The following is a 12063-nucleotide window of genomic DNA, read 5'->3' as shown; positions in this document are numbered from 1 at the left end:
GAGAGCAGCCATGCTCCAGAGGTCTCATCAAACAACACGGACCCACACAAACACACAGAGCTCAACAAAGACGGCAAAAGTGTACATACAAAGTGACTATTCATGAACAGTTGCTAAAATAATCAACAGAAGCATGACTGAAGATCTATGGTCATGTTCAAAAGTTAGTACCCCTCATGTAATTAATTAGTTAATTGTGTTTGTAAAAAACAAAATAAAAGTCATCCAGTTGTACTGGGTCTTTACATCTGCGATTGTCTGCTGTGCTTTGGATCATTGTTCTGTTGTACGACCCTATTTTCACCAAGCTTTAACTGTCAGACAGATGGACTCAGATTTGTCTCTAGAACACTCTGGTATACAGAGGAGTTCATGGTCCACTCAATGACTGCAAGGTGTCCAGGTCCTGTGTCTGTAAAACAAGTCCAAACCATCAGTCCTCCTCCACCGTGCTTGACAGTGTGTATGAGGTGTTTCTGTGTTTGGTTTCCAGCAGACATGGTGGTGAACATTAAGACCAAACACCTCCACTGTGGTCTCATGTGTCCATAGGACATTGTTCCACCAGTGTTGTTCTTTGTTCAGATGCAGTTTAGTGAACCTCAGTCCTGCTTCCATGTGCTTTTTAGACAGAAGAGTCTTTCTCCTGGTAACCCTTCAAACAAACTGTACTTGTTCAGTCTTCTTCTAACTGTGCTGTCACACTAACACTGAGCATGCTCAGTGAGGTCTGTAGACTCTGACATGTAGCTCTAGGGTTTTTTTGTATTTCTCTGATCTTGGCTTGAATTAGCTGGGACGTCCACTCCTGTGAAGACTGACAGCTGTCTTGAATGTTTTCCACTTGTGAATAATCGTTCTCACTGTAGAACACTGAACTCCAAATTATTTGGAAATACTAAGATGAGTCCGCTTTACAGTTCTGCACATAGAGCATGTTGTGTTGTGATGAAAGCATGCTATTAAAAGTAACATTGAATGACCCCTAACACAATTTACACATCCACACATGTAAACACATACATTAATAGACATGTATGGTTGTTCGTGTTCATTAATCAGAACACAGGCATGCAGAAGTTGTCACAGTTCATCTCTAACAAAGTAACACACACACAAAGCGCATATTGAAGCCAATTCATGTTTTCACGCAACACTGACACAGTCATTTGGAGTAGAAAAAAATGGAGGTCAAAGGTCAAATGCATCTGACTTTGTACACAAACTAATGAGGCTGTGTGAGTCCTGGTAATCATATGGATGGTCGTGCAGGGAACAGTTAATCCTCTGTGGTGCTACAGGTACCTGTCAGTGTTCATTAGTATCACCATGCCTGTCTGTAAGGTTAGGATCGAAATATTCCAACATATTGTTAACAAACTGTTTAAATGTCACCTACAAACTTTAACCAGGTCATACAATCATCCGATGGAAGGTATGGAGCGTTACTATTCTCCAGGCACAGCAGGTGCAGAATGAAGCTGAGTTGATGAGATGGTGTTGAGAGTAACACAAACACTGTGCTGACACAACTCCAGGACAAAATGTAACAGGAGATCGGCCATGGCAGGAAAGGTAACTAATGAAAGGAAACACGGACAAACCCATTTCAATCAGTGCCAGCCAATCAAAATAACTTATAATAGTAACGAACTTGTCATTTTTGGTTTAGTTTTTTTTTTACTTACTTATTTTTCAGTCTTCTGAAATAATAAATCAGGTCATATCGCACTAAAATTATTTGGAGGAACAACTTGGTCTGTAAAACATTTCTTATGTTGCAACACTGAAACACTCAAATGTACACTGAGCACATGAACTGCTTCAGATAAGAGGCGATACATTTCACACACATTCAGAGCAGCGTGAGCACACAAGCTGGAATAAAGACCATGTGAGTTAAAGGTCAGACGCTGTATATGTGGCCCTGCAGAGCAGGCGAAGACAAGTGAGGGGACCGGGGAAAGTGGGTGAAGGAGGAAGGAGGTAAAATATTTGGACAACAAGCATCAGGGAGTTGTGCATTTAACAACATATACAACTTTCAAATGTATTTAAGAAACAACACTGTGTGTTTAAAATGTATAAATAAACATCTCTCAATTCTATTCAGTCACAAAAACAATGTTATAGAACCAATCTATGTGATCTACTTAATCGGATTAAGTAAGAACTGACGTAAGAATAGGCCACAGATGACAAGATCTGCTGTAACCTTTTGTCAGGAAACTGCTGAAGCAATTACTAAAACTTCTTGAAAGACATCTAGAGGACCATGTAAAAGGAATGGTTTCTAAAATATCTAACATGTACACTAATCATGCGTTTACTCTGTGAGGATATTCTAGGAGAACAAAAGCTAACAGGGATTGATTCAGTTCAGTCTAAGACTGCAATGTGTGTAGAAGTCTTTATTTTTCATCATAGTCCTTTCGAAATTCTCTCGTTCTGTAAAGGGGTCCACAGCACTGATAACATCTCTGTCAAAATGGCAGTTTCTGTGGATCCACCTCTGTTCTTATTGCTGCCATGTGATTTTCATTTGATCAAATACTAAAACCAAGAAATGGCTCATTTCCCCTTCACTGACCCAACAAGCTCATTCCTCCTCTTCCCAGAATATCAATGTCATAGAACAGAGGAGATAGCGTAGCATCAACGTGCTGATTAATCCTGACGGATGCAGTCTTGTCTTACTGTACTCATTGTTGTCTGTTTAGTAAGACAAGCCCCAACCTGCAATATGTGACCTGCCAGTCAGCCTGGCGTTACACAACAACAAGCATACATCTATGCTGAGATGCACGCACACCAAAATTCCTTATCTCACAGTCACCTGTTGATGAAACTTCTCACAGGATCGACATTTTTGAACATACATTATACACCTGCACTGTGACAGAAAGAGAGTCAGACAAGGAACAGTGCAGGTGTGATGCTTTACAATCACACTTAAAAGTGACTGGTTTTATTCACATTAAAAGGCTTTAATGCTGAACTGGACATGTCATATATATTTAGCTTCATCACAGAAAATAAAATAATGCAGTATTTTCTTAACAACGACACCAGAGATGATTGACTTGGCAGGCAGCAGTACATCATTGGTGTCTGGATTGGTATATTTGCATTGGTGCTAAGGTTGCCACACCTAATTTATCATGCTTTGCACTGCTTATCAGCTCCACAGTAATAACATAAAGAGTTGCACAAGTCTCTAAATGTTGCAATGTGACTGGCAGTGAGAAAAGGGCGGCGTTGCCAGCACGTAGAAGCATTTGTGTGTAGTTGTGGTTTTATTGATTTGTAATTACAATGCGGACTTTGCATTAATGGAACTTCAGAGTAAAGAAAAACAACAACACAGCAAAACAAGTTAATGTTGTCTTTTGCTTACTTGGGCCATGATAAAGGGGTAGGGGGTATAGTATGATGCAGCGGCAGGACAAAAGAGAGTCCTTGACATCGTGGCCTTAAATACACCAAAGCCTTCCCTGTTATATAACAATCTGTGCTTCATCCTCTGTTTCCCTTTGCACATGTAAACCCAAATGGCCTCACAGTGGACTTTGAACATGGGTAACATATTAAAGACAGTCCTCATGAGCCTGCCTTTACATTTGCAGACCCTGTAGAATTTTATTCCTTGATGAATGTGAACCAGAATATCAGCAGAAACAGCAGATTAGACCAAATATGATACTTTGTCATTTATTTACCCAGGAAACGACGTTTGCTTCCTTTACCTGCTGTGACCCCTGGAGCAGCAATAACCTTGTTTTCGCTTATTGTTAAGTACAGAACAGCTTCAGGTCTGAGCCCCTGGGGGTTTCCTACATGAACGGCTTGCTACAGGTCCTTCCACAACGTTTCTATTGGATTAACATCAGGACCATGAAATTAAATTTGTTCATCTTCAACAGTTCTTTGCAGAACCACTAGTGTGACCTACTTCCTGATATCCAGATAAAATTTACTGGTATAAATCCGAACCTTCTGTCTCTGACCCAGACACAGTAAAACAGAATCAAACCATGATAGTACCGTACCACCAATTTACTTCACAGATGGGAAATATAGCTAAGACAAGCCAGGCTCGCCAACCTCAACCCCTACCCAGGCAAATTCAGAGGTCGAAGGTAATAAACAGCTTTAAACCTTGAATATACATTTTACAGATTACATTTTACAGACTATCCTTGTGTGTGTTGTTGGGATTTTATCAATTTAATGTGCACAAATATAATTTTGGTAACCTTACAACCTCAGTGCACAGAAAATTGTGCACACCCCCTGCTACAGAGCATGATTACTAAGCATGTAAGGAAATAAGACGATGTGTAATCAATTACTGTCTCTGAAGTGACGTGGGAAGGTGTGGTAAAAGAAAATGATGCAACTATCAAATTCCATGGTGTGTCATGGTAGCACCTCCTCCTTCCCTGGTTCTAGATGTCAAAGAAAGGCTTCTGCATGGCATTTTGCATGACATAAAATAATATATAATGCAGGCAACATGTTGGTTTTTAGTTTAAGGCCATTTGCACTGCAGGTGGAAAAAAAAACCTTAGTGATTAACACAGTGATATCAGTGATACACATGGAGTCCCTGCAGAGGAACATTAGGTCTCTGATCTGAGCGGGTGACCCTGTAAATGTACACCAGTCACAGTGTGAGCTTCTTTAATATAGATATTGGACCTCTCACTGCAGATTGTGTTCTTTGGTGTTTGTGTTGCTGCTGCTAATCAGAACACATGGTGATATAATTCGACATGAACTAAAACTTGCACTCACTGTTCCAATAAGGAACACATTGTTATCATGGTTCCAATCTAACTATGCCCTCTTGCAAGTGCAGACACAGTGTCTGCAAGTACATTTCTATTTAAAAGTTAGAACCCCCTAAATACACCCTTAGACATACATCTACATACAACTTTTTTCACTTGCAATTACTTATTCAGCAAAAAATAAAGCCAAAAAACTCTTCCATACTGCATCCCCGCTTCCTGCTTCCATAGGATTTAATTGTGTGAGCTGCAGCAGGTGCTGCTGATCATCTGAATGGTAATAAAATACATATCCAGACTAATCCAAACAAACGCTTAATGACTGAAAAGATAATACAATCAAAGGCCAACTTCAACCAATCAAATCCACAAATTACCTAAAAGGACAAGCAGTTAGCATGTCGTAACAAAATTCACCTACAGTGATTGACTCACTTGGCCATTTATGGAACTTGACTGTTCTTCGTTTTTTTGAGGTTGCTGCTTGAGCAAACGTTGTAAAAGTGTTGATTAATTAAGTTAGAGCCATCATCCTGCAGTTTGTTATTTAATTATCCCGGAGATGGCAGAGCAAATACAGTTGCTGCTGAATGTTTGCCGTTTGTCTGATCATGTTGACATGGTAGGAAGTGGGTCAGGTGGCCTTTCCCTGGCATTAAACTGACATACTGAAGCTCCACTTGCTGTGGAAGGACAGTGCAGGTGTGATGCTGCAGGAGAGTTGCAGAGTTGCCTGGAATCTGGTTAGAAAATGACGAAAGCAAAGACTTGATCAAAAAGGAATTTTCTGGAGGATTTTCTTCTTCTTGCACCACATTTGTTATGGCTTTAAGAAAGAGACATGTAGCCTTATAATGAGAGCCGGGGTGCTGGGGCCAGGTTTAGCTTGAGCCAGCTGAAGACTTGATGCTTCTTGACAGGCTTTCTCAGGTTATGTGCCTTTTGAAAGCACCTACATGCATCACAGTGGTAAATCATTACTGAAGTAGTATGTTTATAGAAGACTAAGAGCCTAAGCTTAGGCCTAAGTGTTAACTACCTTCGCTTACATCCATGAAATGTTACTAAGTACATGGGGTGCCTTTACATTTGCAGACCCTGCAGTTAATGGGGTGTTATTTTGTTTTTCAAAATAAGAGACTCTGGCTGCAGTTATCACTCCAAATAAACATTCTCTTTGTTTATCTATATAAAATAGCAGATTAATATCGTTTTAAATAATAACAAACATAACACAAACAAAGTCATGCAGTTCTAAAACGTAACTAGATGTGGACCTAAGTATTTATGTTATCTCTGTTTTTGATCATGTCACATAACATAGCATAGTAGCTTCTGTATAGTCACCAGCAGGTTGCCAATGCCAATTCTTCTTTCTCATGTAAATGTTAACAAGCAGGAAACAGAAGTCTGTTATATTTTTTTTTAAAAAGTTTATTATTTCCATGATGTTTTTATGTATAAAAAAAATCATGAGCAAAAAACTCAAAATGGATAAATACATTTGAGCTCCCCCACGCAACAGGCGTTATTAACTGCACAGCATGGTGATAATTGATATTTACTGTACCACGCATGTCCTGACAGCTGCTAAAAGGCCGATCCCACACTCAGATAATACCCCGCCCTGTCTAATGGTGCTGTAGTTGGAAAACTCTTCCCTGATGAACTAATTTGTTCACCAACATTACAGATGTGTGGATGTGGCAGAATGAAGCAAAGTATTTACATTTCTCTCCCTTCAGAGTGACAAGGAAGCAGTGGCAGCTAAATGCTGCTTGTGTAACCTTCCTCGCTTTTTGCCAGGTCTTGTTTTTCCTCCGGACCAAATTGTTGTCTAAGTCTGTCGAGTCACACTCTGAAACCCCTCCAAGCTGCGGATGGGCCGAGACTCAGCTGCACACAAAGACTGCTTCTTCACCTCTGGAGCAGAAACAACAGAAGCTTGTGGAGATGGGTGTGTTTGTGTGTCAGAGAGACTCTAAAGTGAGGGAGAGAAAGCACTGCAGGAGAAAAAACACAGGAATTTACTTTGAAAATGTTATGATTCCCAACGAATTAGTTCCCTATGCCACATAAACTGTGTGGGTTTTACATGCTTACTGCTAAGAACAGAGTTTACTGTTTGCTGTTGCACCTTTGCTTATGCATGATGTCAAAGAGTGAAGAGTTATTATTATACTGTCATTAACACCTGTTATCTGAGGCCGAGTCTGCAGAGAAATACCTCCGGGTTCATATGAGGACAGCAGCCTGCAGTAAGGTTTTAACCACAGGAGGAGAATTTACCACATTGCTACAGATGGGAGGATCAGGGGTGTGCGTGGTGTGTGTGTGTGTGTGTAGGAATGTAACATGGCTTCTGGTAGGAAAAATGCTTCATTTTTTGATTCAACTCACTCATGCCTTATACTGCGGACCAACAGAGATATTTCATTTTATACTTTCACCTCATTAACCTAAGAAGGAGACCACATGATTTATTGTGTCAGACCATGCCAAAAAGTTTTGGTAACATGTCCTGTTACAGCCATTCTCAACAAAGGAAAGTGATTACAGCACTTATTGTAACTGTAACTCAACCACACCTAAACACAGAAGGAGAAGGTGTGACTTTCACAGAATTTACAGATTTTTTTGGATAATTTTATGATGCTGTTTTGGGTTCTGTGGGTCAACAACAAAAAAAAAGTAATACAGCTCTTACGTTCAATGCTAATGTTACACATATCGTACTCCCAGATGTCATTGTGGGACTAATCCATTCATAACAGTCTGTAAAGCAGTAAAGTGGCCCTTTCCTCATAAATCCACAAATCAAGGTTTCTTCTTGCCACTGTTGCTCTTAAGGGGGTTCAGGCTCTGGGTCTCTGTAAAGTGCATTGATACAATTCACTATATAAATAAAATTGAATGAACTTGAGATGCATCCGGAGAAATACCTGCACATGTTTTTTTCTTAAGGACCGAAATGTGGACCTGATGTTGTAATTTCCTGGTGAGGATGGGTTCCATCGCTGATGTTGCCTTTACAGCTTTACAGGAAGGATGAATCCAACACAGCTTGTCTCCTAGATGATTCGTTGCTGAGGTTTGAATCATCGGCATACCGTGACGGGCTATTCAAGTGTAACATTGTGTGTTTGCAGGTAGACTCACCTGCTTTAAACCTGATTCAGCAATAATTGATGGTATGATCATGGTTATAGGTAAGTCACATGTTCCACGGACAATTCTAGGAACACCTCAAACAATAAGGTATCACAGTAAGCTCTGACTTCTCCCCATTCATTTTCTGTTCTCTGAAGGTAAACATTCAGATTCAATGTTGCAATGTCCACTGCATCTGTTTTAAGTTTTTTGTTTGTACTCTGAAACAAGGTCAAGTCAACAAGGGGTGATTTCATTATGTAATACCAATATTAGCTAAAAAACATTTTCTTCTTAAAATATATATTTTATATACATGTCTTAATAAAATAAATATTTAGTTTAATATTATTATAATGTAAGTAAAATGTAGTAAAGGGCTACATATGTCAGCTGTCCTGGAGTTCTCCCAATGTAAACAATCCGTGAACTTTATTCCTCTCCTCAAATCTGTGTCCAAACCTCACCCGTTCTGTTATTTAAGGAAAAAACAAAGATATGAATATTGGCCAACCTAACAAAAAAATTAGATGACAAAATGTTCCACCAAAGATTGCCAGGCTACTGCTTAAATCAAACACTCTATATTTGAACCAACATTTTGCTGCACATATTGCCTGCAGTGGACCTGTGGGGGTTTGTAGGTTATTAGGTCTGTGGGTGCTGCTTGATTTATGGCTTTGGCATCACATTGATTTTCCACCTCCAAAGGTCTGGATTTAGTACTTTGTCACCAGTGCAAGAGTTAGTACCCCTCTGTTTTTGTGTAAAACATAATAACAACCATCTGATCGTAGAGGCAAATACAACCTCAGACAAATAACTACATATAACTTTTTCCTCTGTGCAGTTATTAAAAAGAAAAGAAAGCATGTGCACAAGTGAATCCTCTCTTCATGTTGCTTGCTGCTCCTCTCACCATCTAAGACCACAGGGGCACATGCAGACCACTTGCCTTTTTGTTTTGTTTAGTCTCTGTGGTTGTGTGTACTCACAACGGCGTTAAATGCTGTTGTTTAGATGAGGTTGTATTTGACCCACAAATGTTTTTATATTTAACCCTTCCCACCCAACAGCCCCCATTTCTGGGGGTTTTTGCATGACCCAACAGTAAAAGCCATAAAACACTGTACTAACCATGTAAAAAATAACCATATTGCATATCAAATTAAACATAGAGGAGGTTGTAACTTCTGAGCATGACTGTAACTATGAATGACACCTTTAAGCATAATCATTCTTATTCTGCCTCATGTAGTGTAAACACCAATTAATGCTCAACAATGCCGCTTCTCTTTCCTCTCACTGTCTGTCTCTCTGTCATGGTGAGGTGTCCTACTTTAAAGCCGGGAATGAAGGATCTTATCCTTTATGAAACAAATAGAAATATGTAGGCCATGGCCAGCGCTGCTTTGTCACTCAGCAACTCACCAACAGTCCACCATTATCTTTTTTAATAGGAGTGCAGACTGGCTGACTCTGCAAATTTCATTCTATTCATTTTCAAAAATAATCACACCACAGTTGCCAAATGTCTGAACAGTGACCTCGAGTTGCTTCCTTTTTAATAGTTGCTGCTGCTTTTCCAACACAAAAGCCTTTGAATAGTTCATCTTAACCTGTTGTCATATGTAGGTAGCAGTGCATGCACTGATTCTTTCATTGGTGGTTTCATGTTGACACAAACTTCCTGTCAAAACCTGTTTGGGATTTTTTTTGGTCTTTTGGACCATGAGAACAAAAAGAATAAAAACAGCTTATACCAGAAACGTTTTTTTTGTCATTTTTTTCAGTCAAGGTGATGATCATTACAACCAGAATGTGTTATGGTAACAGGAATGAGTATAAACATGAGGACGGATTAGGAAGACACACAGGAAATTCATTTTTTTTCTGTGTATTTCTTGATATTTATAAGTATTTGAAATTATTTATCTTAAGCTGGAAATGAGGTTAAAAAGTTTGACACTTTTCCTAACATCATAGTGTGTTATTTTTCGACAAGGTTCATTTGGTCTTCACCTATTTATAAACTATGATAGAATTCTTTTTAGTCAGACCAGCAACCTGCATAAGATCAGCTGGCAGACACGTCACGTAACATCATGTGACTTCTGAGGAAGACTGCAGGAAGTAGTCGAAACATGTCAAGTCAAGGTAAAACACAAAAAACACTGGTCTGACTAAAAAGAATTCTATCATAGATCATAGTGTGTTTTACAGTCAAATAAAATAAAGTACTCTCTGAAAGTCTAGAGGATGCAGTATCCTGCATGGAGAAGGAGGTTAGAGGCAAAACTAAGGGCAACATGGAGAGAAGTTAGGCAACTATCAGAACTACGGAGAAGGGGGATGAAATTGGGTAAGAAATACAGCAGGCTGTAGAAGAAGCCCTGGAGACTGCCAAACAACGACTCACAACCCTGGCCACACGCCTGAAGAGGTACACTAGAGAAATAGAAGCACAGAGAATAAACAGGATGTGGGAGGGTAGCAACATGAGAGCAGAGCCACCAAGGCTGCAGACTGAACAATACTGGAAAAACATATGGGAGAGGGATGCATCACATAACACCAATGCCCAGTGGCTGGCAAACCTAAGAGCAGACCACAGCAACCTCCCTGAACAGGAACCAGTAACCATCACAACAGTTGATATCGGAGAAAGGGTGTTAAACATGAACTGGACAGCACCGGGGCCTGACATGACCCACACCTACTGGATAAGAAGCTAACTGCCCTCCACGAGCGCCTGGCAGTTTAAATGAACCAGCTGATGGACTCACTCTATCTGAAGGCAGGACAGTCCTGATCCTGCATAGTCCTGAACCCCCTCAGCCATATCATCACCAAGTCGAATACCGACTATGAAATGGAGCAACCATCAGCCACCTCCTGTACATGGATGACATCACGCTGTATGCTAGGAATGAGCAAGACATCATCTCACTGATCCATAGGATATACAGCAACGACATTGGAATGTCATTCGGACTGGAAGTGTGGTCCAATGATAACAAAGAGAGGGAAATTCATCAGGACTCAAAGAGTTGAACTCCCAGAAGCCAGTATAGCAGATGTCGAGGGAAGATACAAGTACCTTGAAATCCTACAGGTAAATAGGAACCAAGAAGAAGGTTGTAAGATGCTAGCAGGCAGCGCATACATGTAACGGCATAACCAAGTGGCCTGGAGGTCCCAAGGTTAAAATGGGACACACCTCCAAAAGTGATTGAGAATGACTGACTTGGAACCCTCGGGGCTGTGACCCACAAACTGGGAGAGTGGCTCCAATAGATCCCAGGAACAACATCAGAGCGCTCAGTCCAGAAGAGCACAGTGCTAGGAACAGCTAAGATACTAAAAAGAACCCTCAAACTCCCAGGCCTCTGGTAGAGGGTCCGAGATTGAGGAAGACACACACACCACCCATATTCCATTGAGTTCCATTTTAATTATATAGTGCTTTTTACAGAATTGTCTCAAAGCACTTCACAGAGACCCAGAGACCCCTTGAGGGCAACAGTGGCAATAAAAAACTCCCTTTTAACACAAAGAAACCTTGAACAGGACCCGGCTCATAAGGAGAACCTTCCTGCTGACAGTTGGCCAGGTAGAGGAGGAGAAGAAGAGGGAGACAGGACAGAGAGGATGAAGGAGAGAGAGGAGAAGAAGAGGGAGACAGGACAAAGAGGATGAAGGAGAGAGAGGAGAAGAAGAGGGAGACAGGACAAAGAGGATGAAGGAGAGAGAGGAGAAGAAGAGGGAGACAGGACAGAGAGGATGAAGGAGAGAGAGAGAGAGGAGAAGAGGGAGACAGGACAGAGAGGATGAAGGAGAGAGAGAGGAGAAGAGGGAGACAGGACAGAGGATGAAGGAGAGAGAGAGGAGAAGAAGAGGGAGACAGGACAGAGAGGATGAAGGAGAGAGAGGAGAAGAAGAGGGAGACAGGACAGAGAGGATGGAGAGAGAGAGAGAGGAGAAGAGGGAGACAGGACAGAGAGGATGAAGGAGAGAGAGGAGAAGAAGAGGGAGACAGGACAGAGAGGATGAAGGAGAGAGAGGAGAAGAAGAGGGAGACAGGACAGAGAGGATGAAGGAGAGAGAGAGGAGAAGAGGG

The sequence above is a fragment of the Parambassis ranga genome, chromosome 15, assembly GCF_900634625.1.
Source record: "Parambassis ranga chromosome 15, fParRan2.1, whole genome shotgun sequence".
Lineage (NCBI taxonomy): Eukaryota > Metazoa > Chordata > Actinopteri > Ambassidae > Parambassis > Parambassis ranga.
This window is presented reverse-complemented; position numbering follows the sequence as displayed.